This window comes from Cryptomeria japonica, chromosome 7, assembly GCF_030272615.1.
Source record: "Cryptomeria japonica chromosome 7, Sugi_1.0, whole genome shotgun sequence".
In the NCBI taxonomy this organism is placed as follows: Eukaryota; Viridiplantae; Streptophyta; class Pinopsida; order Cupressales; family Cupressaceae; genus Cryptomeria; species Cryptomeria japonica.
In genome coordinates, this window is record NC_081411.1 from 7923181 (window position 1) to 7947721 (window position 24541).

Consider the following 24541-nt stretch of genomic DNA (forward strand, 5'->3'; position numbering starts at 1 on the left):
ACCACATCTTGTGCCTGAATCACCATCATCTTTGTTTCAAAAACCAGAGGTCCCACATACACATGGTCAAGCATATGATACTCACCTTCGCAGACCATTATGGAAGTCTTATGTAGAGAAATATGCTCAATCACATATCAATGCTAAGGATCAACCACCAAAGCAATTGGATATTCAAAGGCATGCTCAAAATTTGGACACAAGGAAACCCTGTGTCAAATTTTGGGGCAACACATTAGAACATGACATGCCTGTAGAGTATGGTATACATGGACAAAATAGATATTGTGTTCCTCAACATGAATCTATACCAAGTGGTCCATATATGCAACATCACTATAGACCTCCTCCATATGAACATGTGTATGATCAATATCATCCATATATGCAACATGCTCCTCCTCCAATTGGTGCCTCAAGCATAGGGTATGGTCCAAAAAGTTGATCTCCACCTAAGAGAAATTTGGAGCAACAAATCAAGGACTTACAAAAGAGAATGGAGGACATAAATACACCAAAGCCAACATACACAATGAGAGACATATGTCCTTATCCATTTGACAAGAGCATTCCAATGCCTCCATTTCCTACACACTTTGTGACACCTAAGTTTGATAAGTACAGAGGTAAAGGGGATCCTAAGGCACAAATAAGATAGTTTTTCATAGCTTGCATTGAGGTAGCAGCAGAAGAGACATATTTGATGAGATTATTCCCACAAAGCCTAGGTGATCAAGCTATGGAATGGTTCTCCCAACTTCCACCTGGTATTAAGTCATGGGGTGATCTAGCAGAGGCATTTATTCAACATTTCTCCTACAACATAGAGACAAACATATCAGTCACTACTTTGTGCAACACTAAGCAAAAAGAGGGAGAGTCTTTTGCATCATTTTTACAAAGATGGAGAAATCTAGCTAGCAGATGCTCCTATGAAATTCCACAAAAACAAATGGTGGAGATGTTCACCCAGAATGTTAACAAAGACATTGGCTATGATCTAGGGAAAGCTTGTTTGTCCACCTTCAAGGATGTCATTGAAAAAGGCTTAGCAATAGAGAAGGTCCTAATTGAACAAGGAGTCATTAAGATATTCAAGGAAAACAAAGATGACTTTAAAGGAAAAGACAAGCCAAGATTTTGGAATAAAAACAAGAACACAGTCAATGATGGTGTTGTTGATGCCAATACAGTGCGACCCAAATTCATTTTTTCCAGATCAAATCAGGTGAATACTCAAACAACTTCTAGATCACGAAGGAAGTATACTCCATTGGGAGAACCACTTGAGTCAGTCTTCAAGAAGCTAGTGGCAAACAAGGTAATCACAATTCCAGATTTTCCTCCATATGAGACAAAGGTCAAACCAAATTGGTGGAATGATGATGAGTATTGTGAATTTCATAAGAGCAAAGGTCATAAAATAGGAAATTGTCATCGACTGAAGAACATCATACAAGATCTTATTGATAGAGGCGACATTAAGATTGAAGGACACTCATCCAATCAAGAACATGAGATGTTTAAGGAACCATTCCCAAAGCATGACAAGGGAAAAGATAAAGCCATAGATGACCAGACCAACTATACCAGAGCAACATATAACTATGATTCAACTATCAATCACATTTCGATGGACAATTACGTCTCTACCATTATCATCAAGGACAAAAACCTTGAGAATTCTACCCAGAGACCCAAGATTGTCCTAAAAGGTGTTGGATCTTCTTCCGAACCTACCTCTGAATGTCATGTCACAACTCGTCAAGGTAAAATCACATTGCAAGGTGCTCCAACTAAAAACACCACTTCTTCATCAACCAAACCTGAGTATGACCTTGTAGAACAATTAGGGAAGACACCCGCACTCATCTCCATCCTTGAACTCTTACGTATATCCCCTGCACATAAAGCTATTCTTGACAAAATCTTGAGAGACACTGCCATTCCTACTGGTTTGAACATGGACCAGTTTCAAGCCATGGTGGGATACCTTTCGGTTCCACACTCTCTTACATTCACAGAAGTTGACGACGCCTCTGTGAGCCAACCACATAATGCACCACTAAACATTGAAGCCTTCATACACAAACATTGAATAAAAAGGGTCCTGATAGATGGAGGAGCTGGTTTAAAAATTGGTACATTGAGCATAATTAAATAATTGGGATATTCTGATAAAGCTGTGAATTCTACAAACAAAATCACCATCAAGGTATATGATGATGAAGAACGTTCATCCAAGGGCACAGTCACCTTACCTCTCAGAGTTGGGCTAGTTACAAAGGATGTGGTTTGTCAAGTCCTCGACCTAGATCTCACTTACAACATATTGCTAGGGCATCCTTGGATTCATGAAATGAGGGCAGTCCCATCTACATATCACCAATGCATTAAGTTTCCTCACAATGGAGTGGAGGTAATAGTTAATGGTGATCCTAATTCGTTCATATACTACAATAACCTGAGATCAAAAACTGAGACCATCATTCCCAGTAATCATGAAGCTGTTCCTTCTTCGACATACATTGATCCTAAGTCATTAAAACCTTCGACATCAAAACAAGGTGAGCTTAAAGGCAAATTTTAGGATAAGGGCATGGGGGAATACACTTTAAATCAGACCATGTACTTACAACAAGTCATGAGTTCACCAAAAGAATATGGAAGACCACATCCTAACAAGCAAGTATCCATCATTGTACTCAAATGGGACCCTACTACCTTTCAAAGATGGGGCAAACTGGAAGAGGAAGACTTATAAAAAATGCTTTACAAAGACCTTGAAGATGATACACAAGATCACATTAGTCTACCATGTGAGAAATATGGCAAAGGTTTCAAGATCCTACAAAAATTTGGGTATGATGGAAAAAGCCCTCTTGGGTTACGAAAGGAAGGCATCATTGAACCTTTACAACCTGAATTGACATTCAAAAAGGAATGCTTGAAGGGACTTGGTTTTCTGACTTCCAGGGTCCACACTCAAAGGACAAAAGAAGCCTTACAAATTAAAGTTGCCAAAATTCAACAAGAGGATCGCTATTCCACAGACTCCAATGAATGGGAATGGGGTTCAGACAAAATCCTCCAGTGACTATGAGCTCACCGAGACATTCAGAGAGCCAGATGAACCCACAGAAGAAGAGGAATTTTATAAAAGATTCAAAGTTGGCTAAGAAACAACCCATGAGGATTCCACATAGTCCTTGTCTCAAGGTCCTAGGTTGAAATCACATAGGATGAGAACACCTGTCCTAGAATGCACTACTAGTGATGATAATTTGGATTCGTTCGCGATCAAGACTGATGAGGAGAGTGCCATCGATGACCTCGATAATTACCTTGACATACCCAAATATAACTGCATCTTCACTCTTAGCCCCGCCAACTTTGAGGACATTAAAGGCCTTCCCCTCGTTCACCACCAACTCATTGATTGGGATCATGAAGGACCTGCACAGTTTGACACATTCCAAAATGATGAAGCTTTTATTGACTATCTTGGCATACGAGATGATCTTCCCCCTGGGGACCATAAAGCGGGATACATTATAGAACTCAATAGCGTGGCATATTTTGGTGAGGGCGTCGGACCTTCTAGTCGCAAAAATGTAAAAATAAGAACAAACCAAGGGTCTTATGGTGAAAACCACACTGTGGCATTGTCTGACCCCAAAAAATTAAAAAGAAAGGATGTATCTGAGGGCAAAAACCTCTCTAAGGCACCCGAAGATGGAAGGCTCGACATTCTCCCAGCATCATATGAGGAAAAGTCATCCATGTTGGTAGAGGAGAATATCAAAACAAACATTGGTACAAAAGAGGTTCCACACAACATATTCCTGGCTCAATCGTTGACAGAGTCAGAAAGGTCAAAATTCATAAGTTTCTTCAAAGAACGACAAATCAACTTTGCATGGTCATACGCTGATATGCTTAGATTAGATCCAGATTTGGTAATGCATCATTTGATAATTAAATCGAGGGCAAAACCAATGAAACAGAAATTAAGAAAGATGCATCCACAAGTTGCATTATTGGTCAAAGCAGAGCTTGAGAAATTATTGGATGTTGGATTTATACGCCCAATTGATTATCCCGAATGGATCTCCAATTTAGTGCCTGTCAGTAAACCAGATTGCAGCATCAGAATATGTACAGATTTCAGAGACATCAACAAAGCTTGTCCTAAGGATGACTTCCCATTACCAAACATAGATTTGATTGTAGATCTCACAATAGGTCATGAAATGTTATCGTTGATGGATGGATTCTCTGGTTATAATCAAATAAAGATCGCATCTGAGGATCAACACAAAACATCATTCACTAGTCCTTGGGGAACTTTTTGTTGGAATGTCATGCCCTTTGGGCTAAAAAATGTAGGCGCTACATATCAAAGAGCCATGACTACTATCTTTCACGATCTCATGCATGTAACTGTGGAAGATTATGTTGATGACCTCTTGGAAAAATCAATAGATAGAAATACACATTTGGACATACTTTCAGTCATCTTTGATCGGTTGGAAAAATACAAAGTAAGATTAAACCCCAAGAAATGTGTCTTTGGAGTAATCTCCGGGAAGCTCCTAGGATTCATTGTATCAAAAAGAGGAATCAAAGCTGATCCAGCAAAGGTCAAGGCCATCCTAGAGATGCAACCACCAAAAAATATCAGTCAACTTCGGTCTTTACAAGGGAGACTCTAGTCCATACAAAGATTCATAGCACAACTTGCAGATAAATGTAATCCCTTTTAGCACTTGCTACATAAAAACATCAAATTCAAATGGGATGATAACTATCAACAAGCTTTCCAGATACTCAAAGATTATCTTCTGAATCGGCTAGTTTTGATGCCACCAGTTCCAGATCGGCCTTTATTATTATACATATCAGCTACTTCCACAGCACTAGGGGCACTCTTAGCACAACAAGTTGCTGAGGGCAAAGAAAAGGCAGTATACTATATCAATCGCACATTGGTGGGATATGAGCTAAACTACACACCAATTGAACGTGCATGTCTCGCTGTGGTCTTTGCTTCATAGAAATTACGACATTAAATGCTCACTCATAAGACTAAGTTGGTTGCAAGAATTGATCCATTGAAATACCTTCTTAATAAGGCAACACTTACTGGGTGACTGGCCAAATGGGTAATGATCCTAAGTGAATTCGACATTGAGTATGTGGATAGAAAAGCAATAAAAGGACAAGCTATCGCAGATCAGTTAGCAGACGCTCCCATGATAGATGATGTTCCTCTAATTTCAGAATTTCTAGATGAATCCATTTTAACAGTGTCACACGCAAAACCATGGCAATTATACTTTGACGGCTCATACACACAGCATGGGGCAGGAGCTGGCATCCTCATTATAACTCCTCAAGGGGATTCTATACCAAAATCATACCGCTTATCATTTCCTTGCACTAATAATATAGCGGAATATGAGGCATTAACAACTGGATTACGGATGGCAGTTCAGTGGAAGATCCAAGAACTTCATGTTTTTGGGGACTCCCAACTTGTAATCCGTCAAGCAACTGATGATTACCAAACAAAAGATGAAAAATTAATGCCTTACAAAAAAATGGTGGATAACTTGAAACAATATTTCACAAAGATAGACTTTGAGCAGATACCAAGAGAGCAGAATCGAGCCACAGATGCCATGGCTACAATTGCTTCACTGATCAATCTACCTCTGAATGAGACCCGCTATGAGTTCTTAGTGGATAACCTTTTGGTTCCTTCATATGAAATCACTCCTACTAAGATGATATGTGTTGTCGGTCCTGAGTCCCAGTTATGCAGTTCCATTTTCACATACCTTCGTGACAATACCCTACCTCCTGATCTATCCAATAACCAACGTCGCACTTTCATTCGCCAATCTTCTCAATACGTCATTTTAGCTGATATCCTATACCGGCGAGGTCTAGATGGCACTCTTCTTAGATGTTTAGAGAGCGATGAAGCTCAGATTGTGTTACATGAAGTACATGAAGGGATATGTGGTCCACATTCTAGTGGTCCTACCTTAGCCAAGAAACTCATCAGGACTGGATATTACTGGCCCAATATGGAAAAAGACTCATATCACTTTGTCAAGAAGTGTAAGCAATGTCAAATTCATGGAGACCTCATCCATGCGCCAGTGCAAGAACTTCAACCAATTGTGTCTCCTTGGCCCTTTTGTCAGTGGGGATTCAATCTCATAGGCAAGATTCACCCTCCTTCTTCCAATGGTCATAAATTCATTATCACTGCCATAGAGTATTTCACAAAATGGATTGAAGTCATGCCTCTTACGCAAGTCACTAGAAAATAGATTGCTACGTTCATCCTCAACTATATCATTTGCCGATACGGTATTCTTGTTTCCATTATCACTGATAATGGGCGTCCCTTCAAAAATTAGGATGTTCGTGAACTCTGTGATCGCTTCCATATTTCCCATCGTTTCTCCACACCATATTACCCCCAAGGTAATGGTCAGGCTGAGGTATCTAATAAGACAATCCTTAAAATCCTAAAAAAGACAGTCGATGACGCTGGTCGTAATTGGTATATCCAACTTAATCCTACACTTTGGGCATACCACACAAGTGTCTGCACACCTACAGGAGCTACAACCTATTCACTTATTTACGACGCTGAAGCCATCTTGCCTATTGAGGTCGAGCTACCCTCTTTACGAGTCTCTTTACAAAACATTATCAGTAATGAAGACTATAGGGTCTCTCACTTACAAGAACTTGAACTATTAGATGAACGAAGACAAACTTCTTTTAATCATCTCAAGGCTTATCAACAATGAATGAGTCGCAGCTACAATCACAAGGTCAAGCCTCGCACATTTGAGGTAGGTGATTTGGTTCTCAGAGAAGACCCCAAAAATCAGCAAGATGGAGAGAAGAAGGGCAAGTTCGAACCAAATTGGCTTGGTCCTTACATCATTACAACAGCATATAGATCCGGGGCATATCAGCTCTCAACTACAGAAGGTGAACCTTTGGAGGATCCTATCAATAGCATGCACCTTCCCAAGTTTTACACATAGCCCTTCAAAGTATCCTAATTCAAAAAATACAAAAAAAAATTCAAAAAATTTCAAAAATACAAAAAAAAATCGTTACTTGGTGAAACCTGGCAAACAGGTGCCTTGTGACACAAAAAACATTGAAAATTTGAAAAAAGTAAAGAGAAATAATTTCGTCCAACGGTGAAAACCACTTCGGTGGCTCCCTGGGCAAGTACTATGGTGAAAACTGGGTCACCAGTGCCATGCATAGAGACATTGCTCCTCCCTCCTTCAGGATTCACTTGCATCCTTTCACTTTGCACACACTCACAACCTATTCGTTCATAATAAACTTACCCATTCCCATCATGGCTTGTTATTGATTTACCCAAGATTAGTTAGCCATTCATAATAATCGTCCCTTTTCACCCCTTTCCATTCATAATAAATCAGATCCTATCTGTGGCTAAGGCAAATCCTACGTCTAGTGATGGGTGTGGAACTGAGAACATCACATGTTTCAAGGAGTACAGTTTCTTCCAGCTTTCTTCAGTCTATCCGCACACAATTCACAATAAAGTAGCATTTGCATCGCCAATCTGCAATAAAGTTTCATCTTCTCTGCAATAAAGTATCAGTTTCATGGATTCAGTCAGTTTCAAATGAGACACAACAGCAACAATGGGCTTCAACAAAATCAAATCTTTCAACAGACTCAGACAACATATGGTTCAGTGCTATCTATCCTTTCTATGAAAGTAAACATTGTGACCACAATCAAATAAGACTTATACAAGTGACAAGAGACACTAAACTTGAGGACTACAGTGGATGTTGGTGTCGAGTCTTGGTTTTCTTTTGATTTTATCTTTGTGGTGACATGTCTTTTAGCTTTTCTGGGATGTCTCTGACTAGAGATTCTATCTCCAGGATGTCTTTGACTACAAAGGCGAGGATGGGGTATCGTCACCTATTTTTCTTTTGTTGTCTGTGGATTGTCATTTAGTAATGCTATGACTTGTCCAAGGATATGAGGACACTGTGAGTCTAGTATGAACTGGGGCATTCCTTGTTTGTGACTATCTAATCTTCATGCAAATGGGTACAATGACTTTCTGGGTCGAACATATGCCTCGATTGTCATAACCTACTTGCCATAATAAAGCTCAATGATGATAATGCACAAGAAGCTCTTTCACTTTTATATCTTATATCTTCCATCCCCCTTTCTTGATTGACTTCCATCGTCCTTCTCGAGTCCGCGTAGCCTGCTATCACATGATTGAGTATAATGACACGCCAAAAATATTTGCATTTCATGTAGTTTCCACCTGCATTACCACATATAAGCATTTCATACATACATATAGATATCACAATTGCATCGCATCTTGCACACAACACATGTTAGCACAATTTATATTTGCATTATCACATTCATCTGCATTTTACACATTCACATTCATATTTTGCATTTGCATAACATATAAAACATAAAAGAACAAAAATATGGCATTTCATTATGTACATATTTGCATCCATATCATAAGCATCACATAAAACATACATCATTAAACATCTCATCACATAGGTACACATGCATATAGCTGCCGCAAAAGATGAATCATCTCATATATATATATATATATATATATAAAGTGTTATGATACAATGATGTCAAAATCATATGGCTACAATCACCCGAAGGTGTCTACATCATCATACAAAAATGATACAATACTGATACATAAGGAGCCCTCTACGGCTATGATGAACTCCCTCCCTCGGAGCCGCTTGGCCTCGATAGAATCTGAGCCCTCAAAGGACCCACCCCAAGATCATCCCTCCTGTCCCCCCTATCTGGTGGTGGTGGAGGACCCATAGCCCCACCGCTGGACGCATGTCGCCTCTGGCTCCCTCCCATCGTCATCATTGTCCATGATGGCCTATGGAAGCTCCTCATCTGCTAATCAGCTGGCACTACACCATAATAGAGATCCCGCCAGTAGGCAATCTCCTCCCTTGCCTGTAGGACATAGGCTTATCCAGCCCCTATGTCCTCTATCGCCTGCCTCCCAGCCCTCAGTGTTGTCTCAGCCTCTGTGTAGCGCTAAATAGCCTGGTCTCGCTCCCACTCAGTATCTCTGAGCTGCCTCCTAAGTCTATCCCTCTCCCTTTCCAGGTCCTGAATCTCATTTGCCTGTCCCTGGCAGATCTCCCTCAGCTCAATCAGCTCATCCTCCTCCACCTCAACCCCCTGTACCTCTGCTTGTGGCTCCCCCTATACGGGTGCCTGTCCCTATGCCTATGCCTATATCGGTGGCTGTACCTATACCTGCCTCCATCCCTTTCCCTGCACCTATTTAGGACCTTGTGTTGTTGGCACTTGTAGCGATAATCCACCGCGACCCCTCACAATCCAAACCTGTCTGTCCTCTCCACCCTCCCTCCGCGGCACCACCCTCCTCTCTCCAACTGCACCCCGCCTCCTCTGTCGACCTCTACCCCCATCATCTCCATCATCATCACCATCCCCATCACCATCTTCATCTAGCGGCTCTCCTAGATTTGTCAGGCGTGGGAATGGATACTCAGCCTAATACGCTGTGTACTCTACATCCATGTCAGCATCCTCGATCTCTAGCCATATATCCCAGGGTAGGGGCATCATCTCCACTAGTTGTGTAACAGCTTGATCATATAATAGAAATGGCCCAAACTGCACCTAATCCCTGACCGTCCACGTGTACATGCTTGAACCCCATGGCATCTGCTGGATCCTGCCAAACTGTCTGCCCACCCTATCAACTAGCTGCCTCTCCAGTACATAGGGCATCCGTCCAATCAGATACCTGCTCCGAAAGGTGTAGGGTAGCTCTACTACATCCTCCTCCCACTGCTCACATCCCAGGTACAGCCTCCATATAACCATATCAATCTCATCTATAGCCCACCGCCAGTGCTTCAACCTACCAATCCATGGCTACGAGGTGATCATATCGTACAAATGCACGAAACTGCATCCATGACCTCTACCCCTGAAATGTATAGGTTGTGTCACCGGTAGATGCTCATAGGCCCACACCTGTAACAATGTGACCCCGTAGCCCAATCCCACTGATCCATGGTACACAAACTGATGAATCTCATAATATAGGTGTGCCAGAATGCACGGTCCCCAAGCATATCCAGTGTGTTGTGTCACTAGTGTCTCCAATGCACCTCCCTAGCCCACAGCCAACCCTCCTGTCGCTCTATCTGGACACATAAAACCCACTGATCGCTCCTCCTACCACTACCGGTAGTGCCAATCTTGTCTGTGTCATGGTATCCCATGCCACATGCCCTGCCCTCATCTCCAGTCCTGGATCCCAGAACACTCATCTCGGGGCATCCCTGTCTCCATCTCGATCGTACAGAATCAACTCCCCATCGATCGGTATCCTCAAAATCCTGTATACATCCTCCAAGGTGACTATCATCTCACCCATCGGCAAATGAAAAGTGCACATCTCAGAGTGCCACCTTTCAGCTAATGCAATCAGCAATCCCATGTTTGCCCGAAACTCAGGCACATACAGAATATGTCTCAGACCCATAGCCTCAATCATAGCTCAGTCCTCAGCTGTCAACTCAAGTCGCATCCTCTGCATCAATGGGAATCTCTCCCGTGACTCCAACATAGGCAAATACTCCTACAGTCAAGCAAATCAATCATGTCAGTCATAGTGGCATTCACTGTTCATCACAAAATGCTACTTTTTATCTAAGTGCATATGGTGCTCTATCCTAGTAACACTCACTGTTCATCACAAAGTGTTGCTTTTATCCTAGTGGTACTCCCTGTTCATCACAAAGTACTACGTGTTTTGCACTCCTTGTTCATCACAAAGTGCTCCTCACATTTCCACTCATTGTTCATCACAAAGTGCTGCTCATATTTTAGTACTCCCTGTTCATCACAAAGTACTATGTCTTGGTACTCACTATTCGTCACAAAGTGCCTGGATCTATCCTATCCTAGGGCCTCTGCTTGAGTGAATCCTCTTGAGAAGTCTTCCTAATTGGCAACGTATGTTCTATCATAGAATTGTCAATCCTAGCCCTATCTGCTACTCTAGTCTTCCCTAGAGGACCTACTTGAGTGTATCCTCTCAACAGCTTATCCAATCAACAGCGTATGTTCATCATAGAACTATCGATTTGACCTTGAAGACATAAACGCGCCTTCATGACAAAAACGCGCTCAGAGACTACATAAACGCGCCTGTTTTACATAGATGTGTCTGAAACACACAGATGTGACTATGCTCTGCATAGACGCACCTAGAAGACACAAATGTGTCTGCCTAGCACAGACACACCTGCACAGTGCAGACGCGACCACATTCTGCATAGACGCCTTTTCTAGCATAGACGCGCAATTCATCTATTAATTAAATAAATCCTTATTTATTTAATTAATTCATTTATCCTCTTCTAGCCTTATTTCTCATTTAGATAAATACATTTATTTATTTAAATTATCCTTTTTCCTAAATTAAATAAATATCTTATTTATTTAATTATCCCACTTCTATTAATTAAATAAATCTTTATTTATTTAATTAATTCATTAACCTTTTCTACCCATGACACATGTCATTCATCTCTTAATTCCTACACTACCTATCCCTTTCATTATTTTATTATTTCTTTTACCTACCCTCTAATCATAGCCGACCTCCTTTTACACCTCTCAATCTTATCCCTCCATTTCATATACTGTCTTCTATATAAGGAGATACTTCCTTCATTATCAAAGCCTAACCACTTGATCAATTGACTACTTGGCATATGCGATCCTACTTGCAACCACATTCCGTTCTTTGTTGAGCTCTTGTGCACATAAAATCTGAGAGCAAATATATCAAGCAAGATCAATGGAGATAGGAAGAATGGATATCCAAACCTTATTGGACATGTGATGGTATAATCTTTGTGATTTCATTTGATTTGCATTGCCTTAGGTAATCTTCATATGTTATGGTGGATCTTTGTTGTTGTTAGGCTAGGGTTTTGTGGTTGAATTCATTTAGCCTTTCAATATCGTTATTATTGTTATCCATTTTCACCATATACAAAGAGGTTTTACAATCTTAGGTAAATCCCTTACTGCCTTACATGAACTAATCTTCATAATGCAATCAAAATTTACATGACAGAGTCTTTTATGACATAGCCAACTTTCATCAATATGTGAAATGAAGCATGTCTTTTAAATGTTATTCAAATAAAAGATATTACCTCTAGTCTAATTACTGGTTGCAATTTCCAAACTAGTTCTATTCATGATTTTGCATTTACCATTCTTGAATTGTAACTGAAATCCTTTTTCAACTAATTGACCAACACTCAAAAGATTGTGCTTACCATCAAAAGATATAGTGTCTTTTCTTCTGATCAAACAAGCTTTGTCATCTCCAAATCTTACTAGACCTCCATTGTATTCCTGAAAAGATAAGAATTTACTTTTATCACCAGTCATGTGATGTGAACATCTGGAATCTATAATCCATTCATCCTTTTCTTCAATTTTAGCTTCCAGGGCTTGTTCTACCGGTGGAACAATAGGTGTTGGTTGATCTTATGTTATTGCAACAAAATCCCATCCATTGTCCCCTGGTTCTTCATCAGAATCATCAGTAACTCCTTCATCAACATAGTAACATGATTTGACTCTGTTCTTCTTAAATTTGTATCTCTGATATTTAGGGTTAGGCTTATATGTTCTTTTAGCTTCTTCTCTCAATCTTGCATGTCTGTCTGGACATCTAGATGCCATATGACCCATTTTATTACAGTTAAAACATTTAAAAGGTTTTTTACCTTCATACTTACTTCCCATACGACCTTTAGGAATTTTCCTTGCAAATAGTGCTTCAAGCTCTTCAAGTTCTTCATTTTCCCTTCTGATGTCTTCAAGTTCTCTTGCATAGAGTGCTTTCCAATCAGATTTATCAGCTGATGATGAAGATGCTACAGATGATGATGCTTTGAAAGATCTGTCTTAATTGTTGCAACAGGACCAAACTCTTCAAGCTCAAATGCTGAAAGTTTTCCAACAAAGGTATCTCTAGATACTGATGTATTAGGCATAGTTCTTAACTCATTAATAGCAATTAATTTCATTTTGTATGTCGGTGGTGATACTCTGAAAACTTTACAAACAATTTCATCTTCACTTAAGGAACCTCCACAGCATTGTATTCCCAAATTTCATTAACCCTTTCCATAAAAGCATAAATTCTTTCATCTTCTTCCATTTTCAAATTTGCATACCTTACCCGGAAGCATTCCAATTTTGCAATTTTGACAGTGGAATCACCTTCATTCAATGTCTCTAATTTATCCCAAATAGCTCTAGCAGTAGATCGATCTGATAGTCCCATGATTTGCTGATTTGACAAGGTGCTCAAAAGTGCTTCTCTTGATTTGCAATCATTCTCTTGATCCTTAGCCAATGTAGGTGGATTAGGTTGACCTTGTGTAGGACCAACATAACCATTCTGTGTAACATCCCATATGTCTTTTCCAATGCAATTTAGATGTGTTTCCATTCTGATCTTCCATATACCATAGTTAGTTCCATCAAGTTTCAGACTGTCCTTCTTGAAATAGTTAGTTGCCATAGAATCTCCTCAAGTTGTTAAACTTCTAAAAAAAGAGGACTTGGCTCTGATACCAATTGTTAGGACTTGGAGGCAACTGAGAGGAGGGGGGTGAATCAGTTGTCTAATAATTATATCTCAAATACAACTTAACCAAACTTGATACTTAATATCGGTAAATTAAACTAAATGTCGGTAAACAAATTAACAATTAATAATAATACCGGTGAAAATTAATGCATGAAACAGAAAGAGAAACAATATCCACAACACATAACACCGAGATTTGTATGTGGAGACCCTGTAAGGGGAGAAACCATGGTGGGAAACCTTACCCACAATCAGATGATACTACTGCAGATAGTATGTGTTTACAAATGGGGTCTACACATGCAGAAAGGCCACCTGCCTAGAGATCACTGCTCAATCACAAAATAGGAGTCACACTGACTACAATTGGATGATTAAATCCAATGATAATGTACTGTTCAACATAGCATCTCCAATGCTAGATTGAGTACCGATTAAGCTCTAATTGTCTTCTTCAAACCTTTCTTGAATCTTCAAATGATGACTGCATGAGTATCTCTGCATATATTCTCATATATTGAATATCACAACCTTGTAATACCTTATTACCTATCACCTCTATCTTAATCTCACAATTGAGATCTTATATATATACCAAAACCTAAGACCAAATGTGTAGGTCGGCTCACTAAGAATATTACAATAAAAATCAATTACAACAAGTCAAGATGTGATGCATCATGTCGGCTCAACAACAATATTAATTGATTAAACTATCTCCATAATGTGTCATGCTGATCTAGAATAGATAATGCATGTCGGTCCATAACCTAGACCAATTTACCGGTAACAACAAATATTGCAACCCGGTTAGACCAATAAACAAAATCTTCAAAACCAAGTGTCCAAACCATGTCTTTGACATAAACAAGTGATCTCCAGATGATAACAAGTCATCCTCAGTATCGGTGAACAATATAACCAAAGATCTCCACAAGGATAAGTGTTGATAAGTGTTGACATAAATGACAAAACCAATGCAACATATCCATAATACCAACATCTCTTAATATGAATTCAATAGGTTAGTTTGGGTCATCCATTTTATTATCTAGCATTCATTAATTAGTCATTTGATTGTATATTTTTTAGTTTGCATTTTATAATCATATTTATATAATTTGATTGCTTTTATTTGTTTCTATTTTTATTAATTTCTTAAAAAATTGTTTTTAGTTTGGAAAAGGATAATTACACATTCAAATGTGTATTTGTTAGTTTATATTTGTACAATTTATCCTATCTAAATATAATAGACAAATTATTTTTGATGATTACATATAACATCCAAAGATGAGCTGCTAAAATTTAGACAAAATGAGACATCAATAAATCATAATTTAAGCTATAGGTTCTACCCTTAATTTTATGGAATGACTTTATTGGTCTCAAAAAATATGAAAAATTGAATATAAGTTTGGGTTTAGCTTTGTCATACTCTAGGATCATTTAGATAAATGCTACCTACCCAATATCATAATGAGTGCTTTGAAGGGGACATGTGACCAAACGTAAATGAAACACTCTCTTAACTTTTGGGCTTCTCAATTTCTAGAGCATCTCATACTTTCTCAAGTGGTCTGTTAAGAATACTATTCATTCTCAAAGATTGAAGGATTTCTTAAATATTGATTAACATAATTGTTTTTATTATGTGATCCACTTGTTAATTACTTTTCAACTATCACATAGAATTTGGAGTTTAGGCTAACTTATTTAGCCTTCCAATTTTAGTTTTCAAGAATGACCATTTCAAATATTTAGGTAATTCTAGTATTGATACATGTGATGCTTTTGTTGATCTAGCATAAAAGGATTCATTACTATAATCTAGTATATTTCCCTCCCATTGTCATGAGATTTCTATGAATTTTGAACTTAAATAAATTTCTACTAAAATAAAATAATTCTTTCTAGAGTATTTTTTCTGTTCAATGCTAAGCTTGGTTTATGTTAAAATAAATAAACATATTAATGTGAATATCCCTTAAGAGAGAAGTTAGAAAAATCCTTAGCAATGGAACCATTCCAATAATAACTGACATTCAACTCCTTTTCTATCCATTTTCTCATATAATTGACTAGCATTTGTGCCTATTATGTTTCACCTCATTGTGTTACATTTGTAGCTTACCTTTTGGGGGCTATTTGTCATTTATGGTAATACAATTTCATATGTGATCATACTTGAGTAGCAACATAATATTATATGGTGTACTTACTCTTTCCTATGCACTCTGGGGTAGGAGTAGTTTTTAAACATGTATCCTTAATAAGGATCTGTTTCCTCTTTTTTGGATATGTTTCTTTAATAAACATCCCTTCTTTGCATATAATTCTATGTCTTTCATGAGTCCTGATTTCCTTCTTTTTCTGAGGTGTGCATCCTTGATTAGGACCTCTTCCTTGCTTGAAATTATATATCTTTAATGATGATCTGTCCTTAGAGTTGACAGTGTGCATCCTTTCTTGAAAGTGTATATCTTTAATGATGATATCTCCTTAGAGTTCACAATGTGCATCCTTCATCAATTATCCTTTCTCTTAGCTCTTGGAAGATGACTATTCTTGGTAAAGATGTACATCGCCCTTAGTCTTGAAATCCATCATTGTTTGAGTATCTCCTTTCTTGGTGGAGGTATATATCATTTGACAAGAATCTCCCTCTCTATCTTTGACTAATTAGTAGCTATGTATCCTTGATAAGGACCCATTTACCCTTGTTGCAAACATGTATCCTTAAAAATGATCTCCTTCTTGCTTTGAGGTGAGTATCCTTTAATTGGACCTCTTACTAACCTAGATAGATGCATTCTTGAAAATAATATATTCTTAGTTTTGAAGGTGTATATCATTGATATGGATCTCTCTTATCCTTAAGATATCAAGATAGAAATATGCTAGCATATTATGGGGGGTCATAGAGGCCTCCTTTTTCCTCATTGTGTGGCTTGCTAGTGTGATTGTTTGTTGCAATACACAAATCACACAACATAACAAGATCATTGAACATAACACAACTTGTTGTCCAATGGAATCCATGTCATATATAGATGAATCACCCAACACAGCTATTGGCTAATGGAATCTATGGCATGTGTGTAGATCCCTAGTATAACACAACTTCCTAATTTCTATAGCATGAAATCTCATCTCAATGGTGTGTGCTCTTATTTCTTTCTAGAAGTCCACTCATGCTTTTACAATAGCATTCTAAGGATGATACTTAGTGGTTGAGACAATCTTTGATATTGAGTTCTCTTTGACTAAATGACATGGAGCCCTTGTTTTTATACTAACATTTTTGGTGTCACTTTTTTTTTTTTTTGTTTGTCATGTGTGTTTTATTTTGTTTTGTTTGTGTCTTTTGTTTTCCTTTGTTAGTGTTTATAAACTTGTAAGGCACTGAGAGGGGGGGTGAATCAGTGCAAGCAAAAACAATATGAATCTGATCACCAACTTAAATAACTTAAAACTTGTCAAGCATAAAAGAAATATCACCACATAAGCTATCACCCAATATAACAAACTCCACATAGCACAATAGATTTATATTTGGAAACCCAAAAGGGAAAAAACCACGGTGGGAGTTAGTACCCACAAGATTCACTATTTGCTGAATAGAAATCTTTAATCGGTTAAGGTCTTACAAAAATGCCCTGTTAGGAGCAGACCCTGTTAGGATTCACTCGATGAAGGAATTTTCTATGATGAGCCTTATTAGGAGCAACCTTACAAGAGGATTTAAACTCGGATGTTGAGCTACCCTGTCAGGGGATTTACAAGTTAAGGCCTATTAGGACCTACTTGGTTAAGGGATTTGACTGCTGCAACTATTAGGATAACAACCGTTCAATGATCTTCATATAACACCTCTGTGTCAGATAAGATTCACTTCAGTTCCTCCAAAAACTTCAACAAGACATCAATACAAAGCTTCACTAATCACCGCACAATCAAATTTGCATCCTTCGCTAATGATCTCACACCCTTATCTCATAACTCATCACATTTTTTATAGACATCAACTTAGTCAGCTCATAAACAATTTCCTAGGTTCAATGAATATAAACAAAACTTACATTACATGCCTTACTTATGTTGGCCACCGACATAACAAACCAAAAATAAAACAAAAATTGTACCGGTTCACTGATCTTAGTGACTTTATCACTACCGGTTAAGTGTTCTTTTAGATAGCCTGCTCCGTACATAAAATCTCCATCATCTTGGTGAATACACTAATGCAGTCATGAATATAGCACCAAGTACCTGTCTCCGTCACTCCTATAAAACCACATCATCCAACTCTTCATCAAATGCCTGTACTAGTTTCTTGAATGCAACTTTGTTCATGTTTACCAGTTGAAGACCTATTTTTCGGTTCACTATTAAATTGTCTTCTCTACTGGTTATGCTTTACCGGTTCGCTTACAAGACTTATGTGACTACAAAAACATAGTTGCCATCATTGACAACATAAAAAATCACACACAAAACAAAATAAAACACACATGCCAACATAAAACATCACACACAAAACAAAACAAAACATTTTTGATGTCAGTGAGCTGATGAGATCCTAATCTTGAGTGAGTTAATAATATCCTAAAACTTTTGATGCATCACATAGTCTAACAAATTGTACTGAAGAATTTATGAATTCAAAGTACAAGATAAGAGAAAATTAGCTCTTTTTGTTTTTCAAAAGTTAATTGAGTAGATTCGATCTATTCAAAGCATCATTTCTTTCTTAAATATATTTAACCATCCACACTTAGTGGTCAACATTTAGTGTGTGTTGTTTAAGTCGTGCCCCAACTAACATGCACTGACCATGCTTTACCATACAAGCAATTCATCTTTAGTTAGAAATTTGGATAAATTGTTTAGATGTAATCACGTATTTATTCATGCATAATTTCGTAAGATAAGAGTCCAAAACTGTTTGTTCAATCCTCTATAAAAGAGAAGAGTTGTAATGCATTTATCAATCAATAAATAAAATTATTTTGTTTTCTCTTTTCTCCTCCTTCACAAGCTATATTGCACGTTCAAGTCACTTCAAAATATGGATCATGGTGAATGTGAAGTGATGAAAACCAGTGACAAGCACAACGGAGCAAGAGACACCCTTCATCGGTTTGACTGTGATAGGGACCAATTCTTGAAAGTGGCCACATTTGATTCTTCTCTAGCCAATAATCATATTGGGTCATCGAAATCCTATGGCCCGCATAATGTTGTGTGGGTTCGTGGGGTGAGGGAGTCTTTTGTCCATTTCGTGAATAGTGGGTTTCCCCTTGTGTAGGAATTAAGGCTAGAGAAAGCACTTGTTATGTGAGATCACACTTAAAGAATTGCGCAGTGGCTGCCTCTCACACTATTTAGTTCACTTAGGAAACAAAGTTTTATGCAAATGAACATATTTTTGTTGTCGGGTTTCTCCTCCTCTGAGTGTGTTTCTTTTGTGTTTGATAAATAGTAAATATAAGTACACATATTTACAAAATAAGTAGGAGGACATATGGTCATTCTTCAAAGTCATTCAGACAGTATTATGAAAGCATAAAACCAGTCACTCAAACCAAACAGAGTTCAGAAAGAAAAATAACAGTTACAGGATAGAAAGCAAAATAACAGTTACAGGATAGGTAGAACCTGGAAAGATAGCAAACATAAACAACAAGGATGTTTCATTGTAAAATGTAATTTGAAATAATATGACATCAATGTTTGTAATGGATATCTTGTACATTTTCTTTAGTTTCCATCTTACTTAGATTTAGTTGATTTTTATGATGACAAGTATAAATGAATTTTTTTATTTTTTGTTTTTCATTTTTTTTCCTAAAATCTTACATATTGAAAATCCTATTTAACTCTATATACATTTATTAACAGAAATTAATTTTATTTTTTAGTTGTTTCTATTTTCCATTCAATTTAGGTTCACAATTTGTAAGACTAATCTAAGTTAGTTATACAATTTGCGAATATGGATCTTGTTAACTCTCCAAAGCATTGGTCTGTTTTTCTAAAACTACCATATAAATTCACAATAAGCAGTATAAGAATACCATCACCAATGGGTAGGATTCGTCAAAAAGGAATGAATGGTTAGAGTCCAATACATAAGAGTGGATAGATCATTTTTCTCTTTGGGTTCTACCAAATCCAAGATGTTACTTCCCTAAGTCCCTTTCTAGGACAATTAAAAGGAACTGCAAAATTGATACCTTGAATCTTACCTACTGTGCTCTATGGAAACTATGACTAGATTTATTTAGCCTAATATTAGGTACATACTAATAGGTATGTACATTTAAAACATGGTGAAAGCAATTTATTTACCACAAGATATTTTCTCTTTAAGTAAACAATACATATGCAAACTATAACTATCTCAAAATCATAAGGATCATGAGACATATATTCTTGAGTAAAAAACAATTACTTAGCCAACCAAACCAATGCATATCCAAATGCACACACATATAACCCTCAAAGTATTCGTCAAACATAAGATCTTGTATAATATGGCACAATTCATTCGATTAAGTTTATAGAAATGGGTAGAATTCTAAATGACTATAGTTCTTTGAATCTTAAAAACATAATCTTACTTGAGACTTAGTGGATATTACAATACTTAATCATGCATAGTAGGAGGGTTAAAAATAGCATTTCTCTCATCGAAGGAAGTATTATGACATTATAACAATGCTTTGAATGAGGATGGGAGGAAAAATTGTATCATATCGAAGACTTGATTATATAAGCAGTTTCATCAAACACCAATCTTCGCATAAGCACAACAATAGACACAAGCATAATAACTAAAATTGCACTTAGAAAACCATAAGATGATCTCTATATAAGACTAAATACATATCCATATATACACCATATGTATTTATGAACAAATGTTATTCAAATATGCAAATTGAATTAATTGAATCCAAATGATGTATCAAAAAGAGTATCATCAAATACTCTATTCAGAAAATCCTATCATAGATAGCTTAATGAATTACAATACTAGGATTCCAAGTGTAGCCTTTAGAGCAAGAATAACATACACATCCCCTACAAAAAATGATTAAATAATAGAGAAATCAATATAAAAAGAGGTTCCTCGATTTAGTACCTTCGCTTGTTTTGTAACATATGTGGGCATGAGAAAAATTAATTAAACTATAGTTCTATGTGATTATAAGACTCTAGAATATGCTAAAATAAATAGTCCTAGAATAACCTACCATTAATCCTTATACTGTGCAAAAGATGCATTTACATTCTTTCATCTATATTCTTTAATATAAGGGTGGAATTTATTTTTTATTTTATAATTAAATCTACATTAAACTCTATCCAACAACACTTTGTCCCAACCATCTAAGATAAGAACTTGAATATGTGAGAAGATCCAATACAAAATTATAGTTTGAGAAGTAAATAATTGTTTTTAACTTTGCATTGTTGTTATTAATGTCTCCTCATGTGTTAAATTTAGATATATAGCTTCATGTTTGTAGGTTATATTTGTAATGAAAAACTTTAACACTAATAATCATATATGTAACCTTGAATAAGACATTAAGTGATGGATAGAAGCATTGAACCTGATATTTTATGTAAGAAAGACCAAGAAAATAAATAAGTCAAAACCCTTACCTAGGTCTAGTATCTAAAACATTCTCACCATACTACTATAGGAGCATCCATAAACATTATTTTTTATTTTTTTTATCATTCTATAATTTAACTGAAATTTGAGGGTTATTAATTCCTTCCATAGCATGGAACTATATTGGAACTATATTGGTAATCACGTGCAATCTTGAATAAGACGTTAAATGATGGATAGAAGCATTGAACCTGATATTTTATGTAAGAGAGATCAACAAAATAAATAAGTCAAATTCCTTACCTAGATATAGTATTTAAAACATTCTCACCATACTATTATAAGAACGTCCATAAACTTAATAAAAATATTTTATCATTCTATAATTTAAATGAAATTTGAGGGTTATTAATGCCCACTATTCAAAGTTTTGTTTGACCTTTCTAAATGCTAGGTTCCAACAGAGAAAAGTGCAAGTTTTTTAAGCTTAAAACATATGGAAAATATATATCTAGGATTTGATTGGATTGAAGTTGGTTGCAATAGAGTGTCAAGAGAAAATGCAAATGACGAGGTGAGAGAATACGTTGTGGTCTATACTTCCACAGGTTTCTTAGTGTACTTGTTTTTGGATATCATCATCTATGTAGGAGGTTGTAGGAGATCTACTTAGACAATGATTTAAACAAGCTTTTAACAGCCAATAATTTTGTTCAAATTTTCTTCTACTATATTTAAATTTAATGTTTGTATAGAAAATGACCAAATGTTAATGATTCACAATTAAAATTTAATTTTGGTAGGTTCTGATTGGACAGTACAGAGCCATTCACAATTATCAGATAGAGGGAATATAGAGATCCTCCAGGTGCACAACAGGTAGCTTCAGTAGCAGATCGATATCAAGATGTAGTCCCATCAATAACTTCAGCATCCTCACCAGTGCCAATACCAGAGGCAGTCCAAGACCTAGCAACTATCGTCTCACAACTATATTGTATTGCGGATTGAGATATGGATCCACCAATTTAACAGATAGTAGAAATGACAGTTCTAGCTTGAATCTAACAATCAATTACCTTTTCTCGATGTCTTAATCTATAAAAAACCTGATGGATCCCTTGGTCGTCGAGTGTTTTGCAAAACTACCCACACTAACTTATATCTTCATTCGGCTTCTCATCACCACCCTAGCCAGAAAGTTGGGATCCTCAAAACCCTTGCTTTAAGAGCCCATCGGATTTGTGACAAGGATAACTTAAACCAAGAGCTCTCCCATCTTCATCAAGTCTTCAGATGGAATGGCTACTCGAACAAATAGATCACTAGGGCCTTCCTCCAAGCCAAATCTTATTTCCTCTCCATCTCTAACCCCTCGCCCTCTCCTCCTTCTCTGGCCCCGTTTGTCTCTCTCCCTTATGTTGAAGGCATATCACACAAGATTTCAAAAATGCTTTGGAAAAAAGGTCTTTGTTGTGCCTTCAAACCTGTTTCCACCATTAAGAGGCATGCTCCCCCGCTTAAGGACACTAGGGATGCCTTTTTAGAGTCAGGTGTCTACAAGATTGTATGCTCATGTGGAACCCCATACATTGGAGAAACAGGTCGTTCGTTCATGACTAGAATAAAAGAGCATAGCGCTGACATTAAGCATGAACGTGCCCTCAAATCAGCTTTACCTGAGCATTCGTCAACTACCAAGCATCACATTTGTTTGGAGGACACTAAGATATTGTGCAGGGAGAACAAATTTTTCAAAAGGAAAGTTAAAGAGGCCATTGCTATTTTTCATCACCCCTCCAATCTTAATCGCGATGATGGGTTAAACCTTAGTATCTCGTGGCACCCTTTGCTTTCTGTCCTCGAGTATCATCCATGCCCCCCACTGTGACTTCTCCCCCTCTTTCTTTTATCTTTTTCCTTTGAGCGTCTCCTGCTTCCTCCTTTGGTTTATTTGCATTTTTGTATTATATATATATATATGTGTGTGTGTGTGTGTGTGTGTGTGTGTGTGTGTGTGTGTGTGTGTGTGTGTGTGTGTGTGTGTGTGTGTGTGTGTGTGTGTGTGTGTGTGTGTCTATATATATATATATATATAGTTTTTATTTCTTTTATTGTTTCTTGTTTTTAATAGGTGTGTTTGTGTTGCTAGGCTTTCCTTTTTTTCTTTGGGTGGTTATCCCTAGGGGTTTTCTGTCTTCCAAACTTTAGGTGGTCTTTTTTCTTTTTCTTTTTTCCTCGATCCTCGTGCCCTCCCCTACCCCTCATCTCTTTATATTTTGTCTCAAATCTGCAACCCAACATCTTTCATGTCTTTGGAATTCTTTTCATCTTGATGATGAATCATGGAGTGTGATTCGAAACGTTGATGGAAAAAAATACACACAATCGAATCTAGAAAAAATTCATAAGAATATAAGATGGATTGTGGAAATCTCATAGCTTAAATCCTATTTAGCCAAGATTGCATTGTTGGAAATACAACAGGAGACATTTAAAACGTTACCAAGTGAAAACAAAGTGCCAAAAACTTTCAACTTTTTGTTAGTTTATTGCCCTCTATTCCATACAAATTCCATATTGTAGCGCAATTTGCGGGAAGGAAGAGTACAATATGAAGACTCCTGATGGATCATTATATTCCAAGTTACATACGTCATGCAAGAAAATTGAAATTGCATTCAGATGCACATGGACAAGATAAGATTTGTGTGAGAAGCTGAAGGCCCATTGAAATTTCTTGTAATTATATTTTTAAAAGATGCTTTACTAGTTGACTGTATTTGTCTATAGCTGAGCATGCATTAATTTGTCAATTTTTGGGTAAAGGTTAGATGGATTTGGTGGACGACTGCTGAATAGGCAAATGAAATCCTATGTGAAACATCCAAATTTAAATTCATTGTATTTGCATTAAAATCGCACTACGAAGAAAAGTCACGGTAAGATTTCTGTGATCACCATCACATACCCTAGGTAACCAATTTCTGTGATTGCATTTGACTTTTCGTACCCTTTGCGGTTTTTCTGCCTGCAAGTCAAGAAATTTCCATGTGGTAGGTAGCGCCACTTGTACCAAGCACGATAAGAGTAAAGTGTGATGTGAACACTCATTCATAGAATTCCAACCTCTT